The following is an 18,286-nucleotide window of genomic DNA, read 5'->3' as shown; positions in this document are numbered from 1 at the left end:
ATGAAGTACCTGTATGAATATTATATCTTGTTGATTGTCCATCATTCAGTACGTTTAGGTTTTTTGAGGTAATTATGTTTTCTAAAATTTTGCCCTTGGAATTTATTCCAAGAGATCCCCATATTGGATTATGGCTGTTAAAATCACCAACGATTATTCTGGGAGTGGGAATCTGATCTAATACATCTGAAATATCTGCTTCTGTGATAGGTAAGTCAGGTGGAATATAAATATTACAGATATTCATTTTTTGTGGAAAGGACACTGATACTCCTACTACTTCTAAATTACTATTGATTACTAATGCTTCTGATTCATATTTTTTGTTAACATACGTAACAACTCCTCCACTAGCGATATTTGCGTTTTCTCGGTTTTTATGGAAACAAGAATAATTCTTCATGTCATAACTATGATATCCTTTAAAGTTTGTTTCTTGTAAACATATTATTGATGGTGAGATTATTGAACATAAATGTTTAAGCATTTCTAAACGGGGATAAAACCCGTTAACATTCCATTGTAGTATCGGTTCGAAGATTTTAGTTTATTTCTGGAGCTGAATTTGTCGAACAATCACTATCTTGATAAGCGGGATCGTCTAGCATTTTTTCGATTTTGTTTATTAATTTAGTGCATTTAGTTTTCATGCTTTTTTCTGTAAAATATGGCTTAATTGTTGTTAACATGTAAATAAAGTTGGGTATATCCGTTGTGTATGTTTGTAATAAACTAATGGGATCAGTCGAGCTAGTATAATTTTCAAAAAAGTCAAGTGTTTGTTCATATGTTAAGTTAAAATTATTTGACGTATCGTGAAATACTGTTTTTGTTGGCATCATTATTTCCTGAATTGATCTGGTAGATTCAGTTTGCTTTTTTTGTTTCTTTTTGGTTTGTGTTGGTACTTTAAATTCTTTATTTAATTCTTCAGTGGGAGATGGAGTAGTATTAATTTCCGAAATTGTTCTCTTATTGGTCGTTGACTGATCCTTAGATATACAATTAGTTTCCATAATTAATACGGGGGGCATTAAATTAGTATCTGTTTGTTGGTTAAGTGAAGGTTCGGCACTAGAATTACTGACTGGATGATTTGGTTCCATTTCTAGGGGTGATGGAATAGACTTGGGGGATTCTTGTGGTTGTTGTTGTATTGGTTGTTGTTGTACTGGTTGTTGTTGTATTGGTTGTGGTTGTATTGGTTGTTGTTGTATTGGTTGTTGTTGTTGTATTGGTTGTTGTTGTATTGGTTGTTGTTGCATTGGTTGTTGTTGTATTGGTTGTTGTTGTATTGGTTGTTGTTGTATTGGTTGTTGCGGTTGGTGTTGGATATGAGAGGAATCATTTTGTTGATTATGATTTGAACAATTTGCTGCAACGTGACCTGTGTTCTTACAGATAAAACATGAAGGTTTATCTAAACTTAAATATATGCGATACGAAGTTTGATCATATGTCATTAAGAAAGAAGAGGGAAGGTCTATATCTACAAGTGGTTGAATATAAGTTTGTCTTCTAAAACTGAGGACGTGCTGAAATTCTGGAAGTTGACTACCGATTCTAAGGAAGGTTAAAGGTGACATTAATTTAAGACCAAATTTGGTTAACTCATTCTCTATTAGAATATGTGGAATAGAAGGGCAAACACCCGATAGTAACAGTCTTTCGTTTGGAGTTATCAATTTTCGTGCTTTTAGATTTTCGCCTTTAATTGTTATTTCTGCTGGACCGGACATAAATTTTTCCACCAGGGATTCGCTGGAGAGATAAATACATATTCTGTTATTTGATAGCCTTGATGAAAATAAAATATTCCGTGGATGAACAACTTTACCAAGTGCTATTAAGTACTCTTCTATTTTAGTATCAGGTAGCGAATTAAATAAAATTGCTTGCAGCTTTGAAGGAAATTGAATTGAAGAAGCATTGTTAAGCACAGTTGAATATGAGGTTTTGTTTTGAGGTTGTTGATGATCTTCAGTCATGATTGTTGACAAATTAGTTAGGTCGGATCTGGTATCATTTGGTATACTCATTAGTAATTATAAACCAGTTTCAGAACCAGAACTAGTTCCGAGAACTGGCCTTTCGGCCGTCACTTAACCTTACAAACGGTATGCTTTGTAATGTTTTGAATAAATAAATAATAAAAACTCACTGGTTTATTCCGTAAGGTAACTGCACTATATACTATTACTTTTTGCTTATTTTCAAGTTTATTTGGATATAAACTACTTGAAAAAAGATGATTTTTTGGGACTGAAATGTAAACACAGTTTGTGTTACCATGTTCAGGACCGGACTCGAAAATTTCTTACAAAAAACGTTGTATAAATTTATTTCCATAATCAAATCTTAACACTGTAAACGACGTTGAAAAATGTGAAGATTGTAAAAATTTGGTGGTTATAAGAGTAGACGTAAATATGACACATGCTTATAAGTATGTATATGTAGAAGGCATTTGTCTGTGTGACACTTTGTGCTCTTTACTATACAAAGTAGTATTTGAAAGTACATGGTCTCTAACTTTCTCTTTGCCTCGTGTGTTGGAAATTAAAATTTATATTAACTATGGAATGTTTAAAGTTTAAATTTTAAGCCTCCAAATGAAAAAGTGAAACAATTCAACGGAACAGTTTTGAGTAATTATTGTCGAATATTTTACAAATTTGTAAAATACTTGGTCATCAATTCAATGAGGTTCAGTTGCCAGATTATTGTGAAAATTCTATTGGATATCATTCTTCATGCTGTAATGCTTTTTGAGTTAAAAAGGGCTTGGTTAAAGAAGGGTACCTAAATAAAATATTTAATTATTTTATTAAAAAATTAAAATTGTATATCTTAATTTTTCTTAAATTTCTACAAATGAAATATGTAATGTAATATGTCAGATGGCTAGAAATAATTTGCTGCCAAAATAAATCGATTAGTTTAAATTTGAAGTTGCGATTGCAATTTATTATGAACTATTGTCAAAAGTGACAGTTTTTAGAATCTATAACTTGGACTATAATAATCTTAAATGGCAATGTATTCATAGCCATATTATAGAACAAGAGGCAGCGCTGAAAAATCTATTTGAATTTACTAAAGCTAGATTTTTCACAGTTGATTACTGTGAGTGTATAGAGAAACATACTGCGGTCGGTCAAGCGAAACGTAGAACAGGGGTTACTGAGAGGGTATCAAAGTTGCTTTCCTACGAAGGTAATTATTTCCATTTACTAAGGCTGAAAATCAGTACACATATTCTAAATTAAATATAAATAAAAGTTATTATAGTCGGTCAGCTGTATGACGGGACAGAGCCGGTCGGTCGGCCCCAATAATCGATTGAGGAAATGAAGCATTTTGGCTCGCAATTTTTTCGTCCAGCATAGATTTACTTGAAATTTTCACAGAAGGTAGGGAATAGTCCAAGGATCATTTTCTATACCATGCGGCTATCATACGCTAAAACCTTGGGGGTGGTTGCCACCCCATCTCGGGGGTGGGAATTTTTTAATAAATTTTAACCATGCAATTCGATGTAAAAAGTGATTCTAAGAAAAAAATGTTTTTTACGTTCTCTTCGTAAAACTAATATTTTTCGAGTTATTCGCGCTTGAAAAATAAAAGTTTTTCGACGAAAAAATCGACTTTTTTAGAGGGTTTTTGAGAATACCTCGAAAAATATGCATTTAATCAAAAAAACTCTAGATATCGAAATTGTATTTTTAGTAACACAAACCAAATTATTTTCCTATAATATCTTAATGACCAATACAAGCCGAGATACGCCATGTTAAAGGTTAGCTTTTTTTGTCAAATGCATAATTTGAAATATTCAAAGCCAAATAATGGGAAAAAATTGCATTTTTCGAGGAACACTTAAATAATCTTTTTTCAGGCATACAATTAGACCTTTCAAAAAAAAAATAATAAAAAGTTTCTAGCATGAAAATTAAGCGACTTACAAAAAAATGTCGGCACCTGCTTTTCTCTACGAAAAAATCAGTGAAAACAACCCCCTAACTACCTTCCTACTTCAAAATTGGTCTTCCCCTTTCTGTAGTTCCTTTTATATTTATACTATCAATACACTCAAGGAGTTTGACCTATTTAAAATGCCTAATTTTGGAAAAATTGAAGTTTAAAGAAAAATCTATTTTTTGCAATTTGGTATTTTTCACCATATACTTCAAAATATCTCCGAAAATACTGAAGATATGAAAAAAATTATAAACTGCTAAATTGTATCTTTTTTAATGACTTAAATTACCCTGTGCATAGGTTTTCATTACAGTGAATAGTTAGCCAGATATCGCTGTTCAAAACCTCTATTTATCAGCAAGCACCCCCTTATTCGAGCCCTTTAAACCCGCCCCAATTAAAAACAAAGTCATCTTACGGAATTCAATTTACACAGTCTTATAGCTCCTTAAAAAGCCTACAAAATCATTTTGAGGGGTCTCATTACTGAGAGGGTATCAAAGTTGCTTTCCTACGAAGGTAATTAAATCCATTTACCAAGGCTGAAAATCAATACAGTGAGATATAATATTTTTCCAAGATTAGGCATTTTAAATAGGTCAAACTCCTTGAGGGTATTGATAATATAAATATAAAAGGAACTACAGACAGATGAAGACCAATTTTGAATTAGGAACTTAGTTAGGGGGTTGTTTTCACTTATTTTTTCGTAGAGAAAAGCAGGTACCGACATTTTTTTTATTATAACTCGCTTAGTTTTCATGCTAGAAACTTTTTATAATTTTTTTTGAAAGATCTAATTGTATGCTTGAAAAAAGAATATTTAAGTTTTCCTCGAAAAATGCAAATTTTTCTCATTATTTGGCTTTGAATATTTCGAAATTATGCATTTGACGAAAAAAGCTAACTTTTAACATGCCTTATCTCGGTTTGTATTGGTCTTAAAGATATTATTGAAAAATAATTTCGTTTGTGTTACTAAAAAATACAATTTTGATATCTACAGTTTTTTTGATTAAATGCATATTTTTCGAGATATTCTCAAAAAACCCTCTAAAAAAGTCGATTTTTTCGTCGAAAAACTGTTATTTTCAGGCGCGAATAACTCGAAAATTATTAGTTTTACGAAGAAAATGTAAAAAACATTTTTTTCTTAGAATCACTTTTTACATCGAATTGCATGATTAAAATGTAATAAAAAATTCCCACCCCCGAGATAGGGTAGCAACCACCCCAAGGTTTTAGCGTATGATAGCGGCATGATATAGAAAATGATCCTTGGACTATTTCCTACCTTCTGTGAAAATTTCAAGTAAATCCATGCAGGACGAAAAAATTGTGAGCCAAAATGCTTTATTTCCTCAATCGATTATTGGGGCCGACCGACCGGCTCTGTCCCGTCATACAGCTGACCAATTATAATAACTTTTATTTATATTTAATTTAAAATGTGTGTACTGATTTTCAGCCTTAGTAAATGGAAATAATTACAAAAATGAATAACCATTTTCAATTTCGTTGCAAAACGAAAATACAGCCGAACCATATTCCAGTCCAATCAGAGAGTGCTGCAAGCACCTCTACCGGTTTCGAAACTTATTAGTCTCTCATCAGGAGGCACATATGCTGCTCTCCCTGATCCAACCAAAACAAACCCCAGCGTGCAGTCCCGAATTGCAACGAACGAAATGGCATAGATGCCCTAGCGGCAACTGCTAGCAAAAGACTAAGTTTTCACTCTAATGGCATATAGCATATCCCACCAGAATGAAAACAATGGGAACCTTCTCTGGTTACACCTCCGAGGTTTCTACAATTTGCAAGCCATACGGATGCTGAGACTAAGGAAGATGAGGGAATTCTACAATTTACAATTCACGTCCCATCTGCTCAGCGCGGTAAAGTTCCAACGAGACTGGTTCCCTTCATACTCCACACAGAGTAAATGTAAATCAAAAATGAATAACCATTTTCAATTTCGTTGCAAAACGAAAATACAGCCGAACCATATTTCAGTACAATCAGAGAGTGCTGCAAGCACCTCTACCGGTTTCGACTGATGAGAGACTAATAAGTTTCGAAACCGGTAGAGGTGCTTGCAGCACTCTCTGATTGGACTGGAATATGGTTCGGCTGTATTTTCGTTTTGCAACGAAATTGAAAATGGTTATTCATTTTTGATTTACATTTACTCTGTGTGGAGTATGAAGGGAACCAGTCTCGTTGGAACTTTACCGCGCTGAGCAGATGGGACGTGAATTGTAAATTGTAGAATTCCCTCATCTTCCTTAGTCTCAGCATCCGTATGGCTTGCAAATTGTAGAAGCCTCGGAGGTGTAACCAGAGAAGGTTCCCATTGTTTTCATTCTGGTGGGATATGCTATATGCCATTAGAGTGAAAACTTAGTCTTTTGCTAGCAGTTGCCGCTAGGGCATCTATGCCATTTCGTTCGTTGCAATTCGGGACTGCACGCTGGGGTTTGTTTTGGTTGGATCAGGGAGAGCAGCATATGTGCCTCCTGATGAGAGACTAATAAGTTTCGAAACCGGTAGAGGTGCTTGCAGCACTCTCTGATTGGACTGGAATATGGTTCGGCTGTATTTTCGTTTTGCAACGAAATTGAAAATGGTTATTAATTTTTGATTTACATTTACTCTGTGTGGAGTATGAAGGGAACCAGTCTCGTTGGAACTTTACCGCGCTGAGCAGATGGGACGTGAATTGTAAATTGTAGAATTCCCTCATCTTCCTTAGTCTCAGCATCCGTATGGCTTGCAAATTGTAGAAGCCTCGGAGGTGTAACCAGAGAAGGTTCCCATTGTTTTCATTCTGGTGGGATATGCTATATGCCATTAGAGTGAAAACTTAGTCTTTTGCTAGCAGTTGCCGCTAGGGCATCTATGCCATTTCGTTCGTTGCAATTCGGGACTGCACGCTGGGGTTTGTTTTGGTTGGATCAGGGAGAGCAGCATATGTGCCTCCTGATGAGAGACTAATAAGTCTCGAAACCGGTAGAGGTGCTTGCAGCACTCTCTGATTGGACTGGAATATGGTTCGGCTGTATTTTCGTTTTGCAACGAAATTGAAAATGGTTATTCATTTTTGATTTACATTTACTCTGTGTGGAGTATGAAGGGAACCAGTCTCGTTGGAACTTTACCGCGCTGAGCAGATGGGACGTGAATTGTAAATTGTAGAATTCCCTCATCTTCCTTAGTCTCAGCATCCGTATGGCTTGCAAATTGTAGAAGCCTCGGAGGTGTAACCAGAGAAGGTTCCCATTGTTTTCATTCTGGTGGGATATGCTATATGCCATTAGAGTGAAAACTTAGTCTTTTGGAAATAATTACCTTCCTAGGAAAGCAACTTTGATACCCTCTCAGTAACCCCTGTTCTACGTTTCGCTAGACCGACCGCAGTATGTTTCTCTACACACTCACAGTAATCAACTGTGAAAAATCTAGCTTTAGTAAATTCAAAAAGATTTTTCAGCGCTGCCTCTCCGTCTATTATTAAGGGTAGACACGGAATACAGAGCAAAATGTCGATCGGTGGTCAATCTATCTCTTTTAACCAAGCAATTCCGCGCATGTGACAGACAACGATGGCTAGACCACTCAATCTACAATATTGTCGTTACACCTTGATGCACAGTGCGGCCCATACTTTGCCTAATCTACTAGGTAGAATGTATTGTAGTGCGGTACCTAAATGATGTTGAGATAAATCAAGAGCTATCGTTTGTAATTGATTGTAGGTACTTTTGACATAGAATAGTCACCCGTTATTGAAATTTCAAAAATTATTTTTTTTCAATTGTCCGACTACGAAATCTACCCCTTATTTTTTCCGACAACAGTCATTCTTTGTAAAGAATAATTTACTTAATTAAATTTCGTTTTTGTCGGAACGCTATTTATCACCAGCATTTTTGTCTATATCTTACATGTTTAGAATGTCGGACAACGAAAACTTCCCATTAATTTTGTCGTACACGACTTCCAATTGATTTTTTAACCTTTCATTAAACTTTCATGCAAAAATCAGACTGCTATTTATCACCAACATAATTCCTGTGATGTGACATGTTCTACGTGTCGGACTCGTTAAAATTCCCAACATTTGTGTCGGACAAACATTTTTTCATATATTATATATAACGTTGGCTATTGAATAAACTTAAAAACAACTTGCTATTTTTTACAATCATAAACTTGTCAGAACGACACGTTTATCATGCTCCACAATTAAAACTTCCCCTGTTCCAGTGTTCCCGTGCATCAAAGTTTGTCCGACTAGACACCGTTAAGCTATTAACAAATTTTCAGCTTGCTACTAATCAACTTTTCTTTCTAACGCGGGATCCAGGTCGACAATATACAGGGTGTCCCGAAAAGATTGGTCATAAATTATACCACAGATTCTGGGGTCAAAAATAGGTTGATTGAACATCACTTACCTATATACAATAGTGCACACAAAAAAAGTTACAGCCCTTTGAAGTTATAAAATGAAAATGGATTTTTTTTCATATATCGAAAACTTCCAGAGATTTTTTATTGAAAATGGACATGTAGCATTTTTATGGTAGCAGAATCTTAAAAAAAAAATTAAAGTGAAATTTGTGCACCCCATAAAAGTTTTATGGGGGTTTCGTTCCCTTAAACCCCCCCAAACTTTTGTGTACGTTCCAATTAAATTATTATTGTGGCACCATTAGTTAAAGACAATGTTTCTAAAACTTTTTTGCCTCTCAGTACTTTTTCGATAAGTCAGTGTTTATTGAGATATTTTGAATATTTGTCGAAATCCACCACATATTTGTATATGGTTAAGTACGATTATAGAGACCTGTTAATAATCTGAAAATTTATTTATAATTTACATTTTTAGATATATTTTGAAAAAGAAGCTACATCTCGATAAAAGGTGACTTATGAAAAAAAGACTAAGAAGCAAAAGTTTTAAAAACAATGTGTTTAACTAATGGTGCCACAATAATAGTTTAATTGGAACGTACACAAACATTTGGGGGGTTTAAAGGAACAAAACCCCCATAAAAATTTTACGTAAATATATTGAAAAAGAAGCCACATCGCGATAAAAACTGCATTAGCGAAAAAATACTAAGAGGCAAAAAAGTTTTAAAAACGTTGTGTTTAACTAATGGTACCACAATAATAAATTAATTGGAACGTACACAAAAGTTTGGGGGGGTTTAAGGGAACAAAATCCCCATAATTTTTTTATGGGGTGGACAAATTTCACTATAATTTTGTTTTAAGATGTTCCTGCCATAAGAATGATACATGTCCATTTTCAATAAAAAATCTCTAATAGTTTTCGATATATTGAAAAAAATCGATTTTCATTTTGTAACTTCAAAGGGCTGTAACTTTTTTTGGGAGCACATTTGTACTAAGGTAAGTTAGGTTCAATCGAACTATTTTTGACCCCAAAATGTGTGGTATAATTTATGACCAATCTTTTCGGGACACCCTGTATACGTATAGCACACAGCTTCATTTAATCTAAGAAATTTAGAAATTATCGTTATGGACGAGGATTAAGAAAATTGGTAACTAATAAGTATGATAGGAATGATATAACTCCGTCCTTCATACTCAGAACTTTAACTAGTCGTATTTGATCAAAATGTAGCTTATCTAGTAGATTTATTTCGTATCCGCTCTGAGCTCGTAGGTAGAGGACACAAGGGCGTCGCCAGCCGGTAAGCTAGGGGGGGGCACCATAAAAGAGAAATATCAAAAAAGAAATGTTTTAATAAAAAAAATAGAAAACTAACAAAATATCTATATAGAAAATCAATTAAAACATAATTTTCTAGGGTTCATTGCGAATTCGTTGGTCACTTTGTTCACGAAATCGTTTTTTAAGTTTTTGAAAATATGTTGCCTGTGTACACTCATCATAGCAAGGCCATTGAGTCGAGCTTCAGACATTGTGCTACTCAACCAGGTTTTGATTCTCCTAAGACTACTAAATGACCTTTCAACTGTACAAGTCGTACAAGGTAAAGCAACAAGGATCTTCAAAGCCTTCTTAATTTAAGGAAAAAAATCTTCCGTTTCCTTGAGGATTTCCACAACACTCATACTCAGTTTGATCGATTCTGGTTTTTCCTCCTATATTTTTTTCCAAAGCTCTGTCTCATTTTTAATATTTGTAAGACCGTAAAAAATTTGGAATTCCTCGCAACCTTCTTCAGGTTCTTCCAAAGAAATGTTTTTCATTTTCGCAGGATGTAGTTTTGTTAAAGTAAATGATGGTCTATTTTCTTCAGAAAACCTTATTTGTAGGGAATTTATAATTGAGTCCAAATAAGGAATTGTTATGGACCTACGCCAAAATTCTGAGGGGCTTTTTGCCGTGTGGTTGCTACGGTGGTGTTGTCTTTCAGCAGTACGGGGTATTGAATTCATATCTTCCGCCAATTCAATTTTTTCCGCAATAGTAGTAGCATCTCTGAAAATTTCTTCTGTAACTTTTTCGGGTTGTTCACGGTGATTTTTGATTAGGTTTAAAATACGACCAATATGCTGGGATGCCTGAACCGCATCCAAGGAGACTGATTGGAGCACGTTTACAGTGGGTTCTAAAAGAGCGGAATATTTGGCTATCAACACAAGGCTAAAAACAAACGAAATTTTGGAAGCTGCAGCATGGAGCTGATATGCACGTTTCCTTGTCGCATTATTACCATCTCGAGACAGGGTTTCTAGTTCCTCCATTATAGCACAAAAATTCTCTTTAAAAACTCTGATGCTCTTGTATTTCTCGCTCCATCTTGTTTCGCACAACTTGGCAATATTGGCTACTAATTTTCTTCTTAAAACCGATTCACGAAAAAATGTAATTATATCTTTGATGGTCCCAACTGTATTCCGGATGTCAGGCAGAGCGTTCAGGTCATTGATAACCAGGTTGAGCTTATGTGACGAGCAATGAAAAAATAGTTCAGACAGAAATTATCAGGGTGACCGGAGAGCACGTTAACCTCTAGGGGGGGCAGCTGCCCCCTGCCCCTCTCTGGCGACGCCCTTAAGGGGGGATATTTAAAAGTTCGTGAGCACCAGCAGTGACAAGTCAGTGAACGTTTGCTGGAAATTTGACATAAATGTCAAAGTGATTAATTTAAAACATTGAAATTAAATACATTAATAGGAAAAACTATTAGTTGGCCAAAGCTGTCGCATATATTTTTACCTTAAATATACTTACGTTTTAAATATTAAAATTAGGGTTTTTACATTATATAATTTATAATTAATCTATTAATGTAAGCGCCATCTACACGATAATTGTCAAAGTATCAGAAGTAGGAAAGAAGGAAACTAATATTCGCCAGTCAATACGTCAAAACAGTAAGAAAAATCTTAAAAAAAAATAATCGAATTACTTCGTTACATTGTAAATATTACACGATAAGAATTAAATAATAAATTTGAAACAATTATTTGGTATTAACATTATTAATATAAACATATACTTGTCAAAAAACTGTCAATTAAAAACAGAAATTTTACGATTCTACCGAAAAATATTAAATTATTTACCATCAAATAATATAAAAACAGAACACTTTTCTTTTCTTTCGAAAAAGGTTAAAATTTAATACACTAAGCATCAAAATTAACGCACCATCTTAAAATGGGACATTTTGATGTCTCGTATTTTCTAAACTTGTTGTCCGATTTTAGTGATTTTTTTAGAATATTATAGCCTTATTCTTCAAGAATATCGATTTAATAATATTATTGCTAAAAAACTAAGTGTCATTGTATATCGGGTGTAATAATGATAGTGTGTTTTTTTCTCAAAGTTTGGAACACCCTGTTGAATATTGTAGCATATATAAAATATTGAAATTAAAACTCAACTGTAGCCTAAGGCTTTCTTAATATTTTGTTTTTTCATTCATTTGGTTAAGTGGGATAGTAGAAAAGTTAGGTACTTTAACAACTAGCCATGTTATTTATCAATAAAGGGTGTTTCTAAATAAGTGCGACAAACTTTAAGGGGTAATTCTGCATGAAAAGATAATAACCGTTTGCTTTATAAACATATGTCCACAAATGCTTCTTTTCCGAGATACGGGATGTTGAATTTTTTCTTACAAACTGACGATTTATTTATTGCTCTAAAACCGGTTGAGATATGCAAATGAAATTTGGTAGGTTTTAAGAGGTAGTTATTGCGCATTTTTGACATACGATTAAGAATTTTATATTCACCATTGGCGTGCATACGGGATGTATCTAAAATGTTTATACCTGTATGCACGCCAATGGTGAATATAAAATTTTTATTTAATGTCAAAAATTGTGCAATAACTACCTCTTAAAACCTACCAAATTGCATTTGCATATCTCAACCAGTTTTAGAGCAATAAATAAATCGTCAGTTTGTAAGAAAAATGAAACATCCCGTATCTCGGAAACAAAGCATTTGGGGACATATTATGTTTATAAAGCAAACGGTCATATTTTTTTCATGCAGAATTAACCCATAAAGTTTGTCGCACTTATTTAGAAATACCCTGTACTGATGAATAACATTGCTAGTTATTAAAGTACCTAACTTTTTTATTATCGAACATTAGCGAATGAATAAAATCAAAAAACAAAATGTTAAGAAAGCCTAAGGCTACAGTTGAGTTTTAATTTCAATATTTTATGTACGCTAGAATATTCCACAGAGCGTTCCTAACTTTGATGAAAAAACACACTATCATTTTGACACCCGGTATACAACAACTCTTAATTGTTTAGTAATAATATTATTACATCGACATTCTTGAAGAACTAAACTATAATATACTAAAAAAATCACTCAAATCGGACAACAGGTTTAGAAAATACGAGACATCAAATATGTCATATTTTTAAGGTGGTGCGTTAATTTTGATGTTTAGTGTATTTATTGGGAGAACCGTTAAAATTTCTGTTTTTAATTTGACAGTAGTGTCAATGGCCAGGCAGCCGAGACACATATGTAAATTTAAATAAAAAAAAGAAATTGACAGTTTTTTTTTCATTTGCTGTTTTAAGAGGAAAGGAACACTTTGACGCCTGTCAAAATTTTCAATGTACATATTTTAAATGTAATCATTTTTTCGAATCCTGAAAAAACTATAATAAGTATTTTTGAAAAATTTAAACGCAGAATGAAAGATTACTTTATTACCGAGGGCCGAAAGTCCCTTAGAATGAATAAAAAGTTTATTTTGAATGAAATATTTGAAATTAAAAATCACACTAAATTTTCTCTTAGTTTTTCACCCATGTAACTAACTAAAATAAACATTATAGAAGTTCTCAGGGACTTTCGGCCTTCGGTAATATCGTATTCTTTCATTCTACGTTTAAATTTTTCAAAAATACTTATTAGTTTTCTCAGGATTCGAAAAAAATGAATCCCATTTAAATAACGTTGAAGTCGAAAGTTCGTACCCATCCCCTTAAACATTTCTTAATATAATTAATCTATTAATCTAAGAGCCATCTACACGATAATTGTGAAAGTATCCGAAGTAAGAAAGAAGAAAACTAATCGATATAACGTCAAAATGATTAGCAAAATCTTAAAAAAATAATCATAATGAATAATAAATTTTGTACTTACTGATATTAACCATCCATTACAATTTAATTACTTCTTTGTTATGTAAATATTACACGATAATAATTAAATATTTAACCTTTGTCGGGCGGCATAGGTACAATTGTAACTTTTGAGTTTTCAAATTGTGATAACTTTCTTTTTCAAAGAGATAGAGACTTGAAACTTTGTGACATCTCTACATTTATCCAGTAGATTATGAGAGCCAAATATAACAAAAAAATATTTATTCAGTTCCTAGAAGGAGGCCTAAATAATTTCGACCCCCATAAAAGGCGGCATAGGTACATTTGTACCTTGTTAAGTTTTTTAAATAAAGGTTGTAAAAAACAATACATTTTGTTATTAAATGATAGTTTATTTAAATAAAAATACAAGACTGAATGTTATTGTGGATTTTCGCAACACATACATGTCGTTTTAGACAAAGAATGTTCGTCACACACAGGTAGAGAACACACTACACAACTTTTCCTCGTTTTACGCTGTTTTTTCCGTTCGTTCCGACACACATGGCAACTTCCGGTTATTGGCGTAGATCCACGAGTGCTGTGAGATACTTGAGGTGGAGCAACTACAGAAAATATTTTGTTTCGACCAAGGACCATTTCTACAGCACTACGAAGAAAATGACTCCTCATCATCATCCGGTTTTTACTTCGAGATTGAACTGAAGGCAAACAAAGATCTTTAGCAAGATCCTTCAAAAATTTCCTGCGTTGGTCCTTTGTTTTTAGTGATGGATTGTGCTCTCGATATATTATAATGTAGGATGCTAAGCCAGTGACCTTAATCATATTATAAAAAAAGGCCAAGGGCCAACGTAATGTTCGACGCTTGACCGTATACTCACTCAGGATTTTATCCATGGTATCAACCCCCCCTTTGGTTTCATTGTAGTACTTAATTATTTCCGGCTTCGCTACTTCAGTGTCTTTTACTTTGCCTGTAGTATGTATGGACGAAAGTAACACTACTGCTTTATTTTTCTTTGGCACATAAGAACATACAGTATAGTCTGTTCGCTAAACTCAGACGCAACTGGCTATATATTTTAGTGGATAATTTTTTTGTTTTTTGCCAATTTTGCAAAAATTGGCGAAATTACTAACTATTTAGTGATTATTAACTATTTAGTAATTATTTTTTGCCAATTTTACTAAAATTGGCAAAATTACCGACTAAAATATCTAGAAAGTTGCGTCTGAGTTTAGCGAACAGACTATAGCATAAGGATTGTATGCGAAATTAGTAGAAAAAACAGCTCTTTCCTTATTTACTTTCATATTGGTGGGTAGAGATCTTTTGTTCTTTCTAACTGTGCCCACTAAAGTAATTTGTCATGAGTTCAAGACTTTAGCCAGTTCAAAACTGGTAAAAAGTTATCTGTTGTAACATTCCGACCGGAATCTTTAGAAGATGTGACCAGATTCAAAACTGTTCGTTCGCCAACGTTAGCTTGTCGTGAACCATCTGCTGCTTTTCCAAGATAAAGCTGACCTTGTGCATTTGATGCATCACAAGCCCAAAAAACCTTGATACCATATTTAGCGAATTTGGAAGGTATGTATTGCGTAAAATTTGTACGGCCTCTATACTGAAACAATTGTTCGTCGATGGTTATGTCTTCGAATGGTTTGTAGGCTTGTTGCAAATTTTTATTTAGCATTGTCCAGATATCTCTTATAGGTGCAGCCTTATCGGTTTTTTTGCGTTCTTCCCGGGTACTTTCGTTGTCAAATCTGATAAATCGTAACATGGTCTTGAAACGATCACGAGACATTGCTGCACGTATTAATGGCAGATAATCCATACTCCACATTTCACACAAGTTTTATTTGTTACTTCTATGTACACCAGCAACAATTAGAATACCAAAAAGTGCGTTGAGCTCACATTCAGTAAATGGTTCAAATTTCTTTTGTGGAGGCCGTCTTGAAGCATTTGGGAATCTTTGCGCCAATTCTTTGCCTTTTATGTTTGTTTCAAGCAAAATTATGTCACAAATTTCTGGGCTCATAAGTCATAATTGACATAAATACTTCTTTAGGTGTAAATAAATTACTCTTAGCTGCAGGCCCACCTTTTTGTCGAAGGAGATTACGAGGTTTTGTTTGAGCACTGCGCATTGGATGATTACTCCATTCAGTTCCATCCTTGGATATCAAAATGTTGCTTGAAGATTGAGGTTCATTCTCTATATGCTCGTCTGAGTTGTACTCGTCTGCCTGTTCTATAATAAATTTATCTTCAATGTTGGACTCCTCAGCATTTGCTTGTAGAACATAGCTTTCCTTATCAGATGCAATAAACACTTTTCTTCATCTGAATCGGATTCTTCAGCCAATTTTAGTAGTTCAGCTGACGTTAACCTGTAACAAAACGTTACATGTAATGTTATGTTAATAACCTAGTGTGTCGGATATCTAGACTTGATCGCATCCCAAATGAAGAAATAAGAAGAACAGGAAGAATGTACAATACCGTAGATACAATAGAATCCAAATAGCTTTTATGGTACGGGCATGTAATGCAAATGAATGATAAACGATGGCCAAAACAGGCTTTAAACTATGTTCTATGGAATAGAAGAAGAAGAGGAAGACCAGCACTGAAATGGAGAGAAGGAATCAGAGAAATAATGAGAGATAGAGCCATAAATGAGGAAGAATGGACCGACCGAAAAAGGTGGAGATCGAAATGCGGGATGCGGCAGAGGCTGTAGGACCCCCTTAGATATATCTGTTAATAACCTTTATAATTATTTACCGTCATTTTGTGTACTGTAATATTATCAAGAAAAAATATAAATCTACTACTAACATCTTTCGTAGCCATTTCGGTAAACTAGATGTAGAATCACTATTATAATAACTCATGATAATTTTTAGGTATAAGCGTTTTGGCAAACAACAACCAACTAAAATGTTGATAAAACATCTACGTTTCCAATTGAAATACAATAATATGCTACTCTTCATAGAATTTGCTTACAACGTCTGTTTCCAAGTTAATTGTTGCAGTAATTTCAATAATTTACGATAGCTATGCCGGGTGACGTAAAAGCGGCTTTTAAGCTTTGTTAATGGGTACAAGATCAAATTACCTTATATTATTATTTATTTCTGGCAATATTCAAGAATTTTTACCAGTTATGGCACTAATAAAATAATATCATCTTAAAAAGTAACACATATTTCCCTTAAGATTAAGGAATTTTTAAGAAACTATATAATAGGTACAATTGTACCAATGCCGTCTGTTAGCGGGGTAAGATTATGCCTCTCGACAAAGGTTAATAAATTTAAAAATTTCCGGCAAAAGTTGCATTAGTAATACCATTGATTATAGACACGGATTATCCGTGTCTATAATCAATGGTAATACCAGCAATACCAGTGAAGCTCATAGCTAATATGTACGACGTTATCAAAATATCAGCTCAGTACTTAATACATATTTGTTTTTGTTTTAGTTTTTGTAATGAATGTACTGTTCCTGTTTGGACACCAAGACTGATCTTGAGGACGAAAATAGTACCAAGAATACTCTTCCATATAGCTGTTTGGTCTACACATCCAAATGAAAAACGGTCCTCGATATACTCATTTTCGATAAATATTATATAAGCGTTTTAAATTTATAAGTAACGTGTCTCCAAATTTCGTAAAATAAATTATTAGTTTTCATTATTAGTATTAGTTTTAATTATTATATTTTTTCAAACGTTTTATATACTTGGCTTGGTTCTTGTCACGGTCTTCGCAAATTTTGTAATCCATTTTAAAAACAGTTCTAGGTTATCTAGGTACCTGAAATTTTCAAAATAGCTTAGAACTAGCTAACAATGCAATATTTAATTGCTATTACACAGGGTGATTCATTAGTGGGGTAAAGCTCCGTAGATCCGTTATAGTAATGGATAGCGATAAAAGTTAATACCAAAAATTGTAGCCAACTTTGAACTTCACATTAAAAAATTAGTTAGAATGTTACAGGGTGTTCGATAACATAGTGGCAGACCAAACTTATATTTTTTTTAATAGAACACCCTGTATTTTATTTTATATTCGAAATCTTCGTAACTTTTCGATTACAAAAATATAAATGTTTGGTGAGTTATACGGGGTATTTACAAAGTTATAACCAATTTTATATGAAAATCGTAACAAGTTTAACTACCTGTATAAATAAAAGCTAACACAAGGTCAATGGTATGTTGACGTCATATTTTTTTATTTATTGTCAAAATTTTCGTAAATGGTTGTTTTGCTAATTTTCTTTATATTGAATACAGGGTGAGTCAAAACGCAAGTACATTATTTTCTCAATAATTTTAAATAGAACACCCTGTATTCTATATCATCTAAAAGTACCAGTACAATACTATAATGTTTGTATAACATTCCATATGTGTAAATTTATTAGTTTTCGAGATATTTTCATTTTTCAGAGCAAAATTTTTAATAATTACGGGTCTAAATCTTTCCAAATTTTAAGTAAGCCATGACTGAATAATTGTCTAAGGGCCGGTTGTTCGAACGCTAATCAACAATGATCGCTATCAAATATTGAATTACTGTCACAACTGTCAATGTCAACTTAAGATGGGTTGCTGAAAACATAATTAATTATAATTATGAAATTAGTTAATCAATTAAC

General features: G+C 33.4%; 1 protein-coding gene across 2 annotated transcripts in view; it reads left to right on the top strand.

Annotated features, from left to right (window-relative positions):
- LOC126890406 (microfibril-associated glycoprotein 4-like) overlaps positions 1-18,286 on the top strand; it is a 214,652-nt gene that overhangs the window by 92,478 nt on the left and 103,888 nt on the right. The window contains exon 7 of one of the 2 annotated variants that reach the window (XM_050659308.1): positions 17,100-17,319. The exons of the other annotated variant lie outside the window; for it this stretch is intronic. The gene's annotated coding sequence lies outside the window, so the exon portion shown is untranslated. Of the gene's footprint in view, positions 1-17,099; positions 17,320-18,286 lie in introns of those variants that run through there. 2 annotated transcript variants of the gene reach the window in all.

The sequence above is a fragment of the Diabrotica virgifera genome, chromosome 8 (assembly GCF_917563875.1).
Source record: "Diabrotica virgifera virgifera chromosome 8, PGI_DIABVI_V3a".
NCBI classification, from domain to species: Eukaryota; Metazoa; Arthropoda; class Insecta; order Coleoptera; family Chrysomelidae; genus Diabrotica; species Diabrotica virgifera.
The sequence above is the reverse complement of the archived record's forward strand: the minus strand, read 5'-3'. Positions and strand labels throughout refer to the sequence as shown.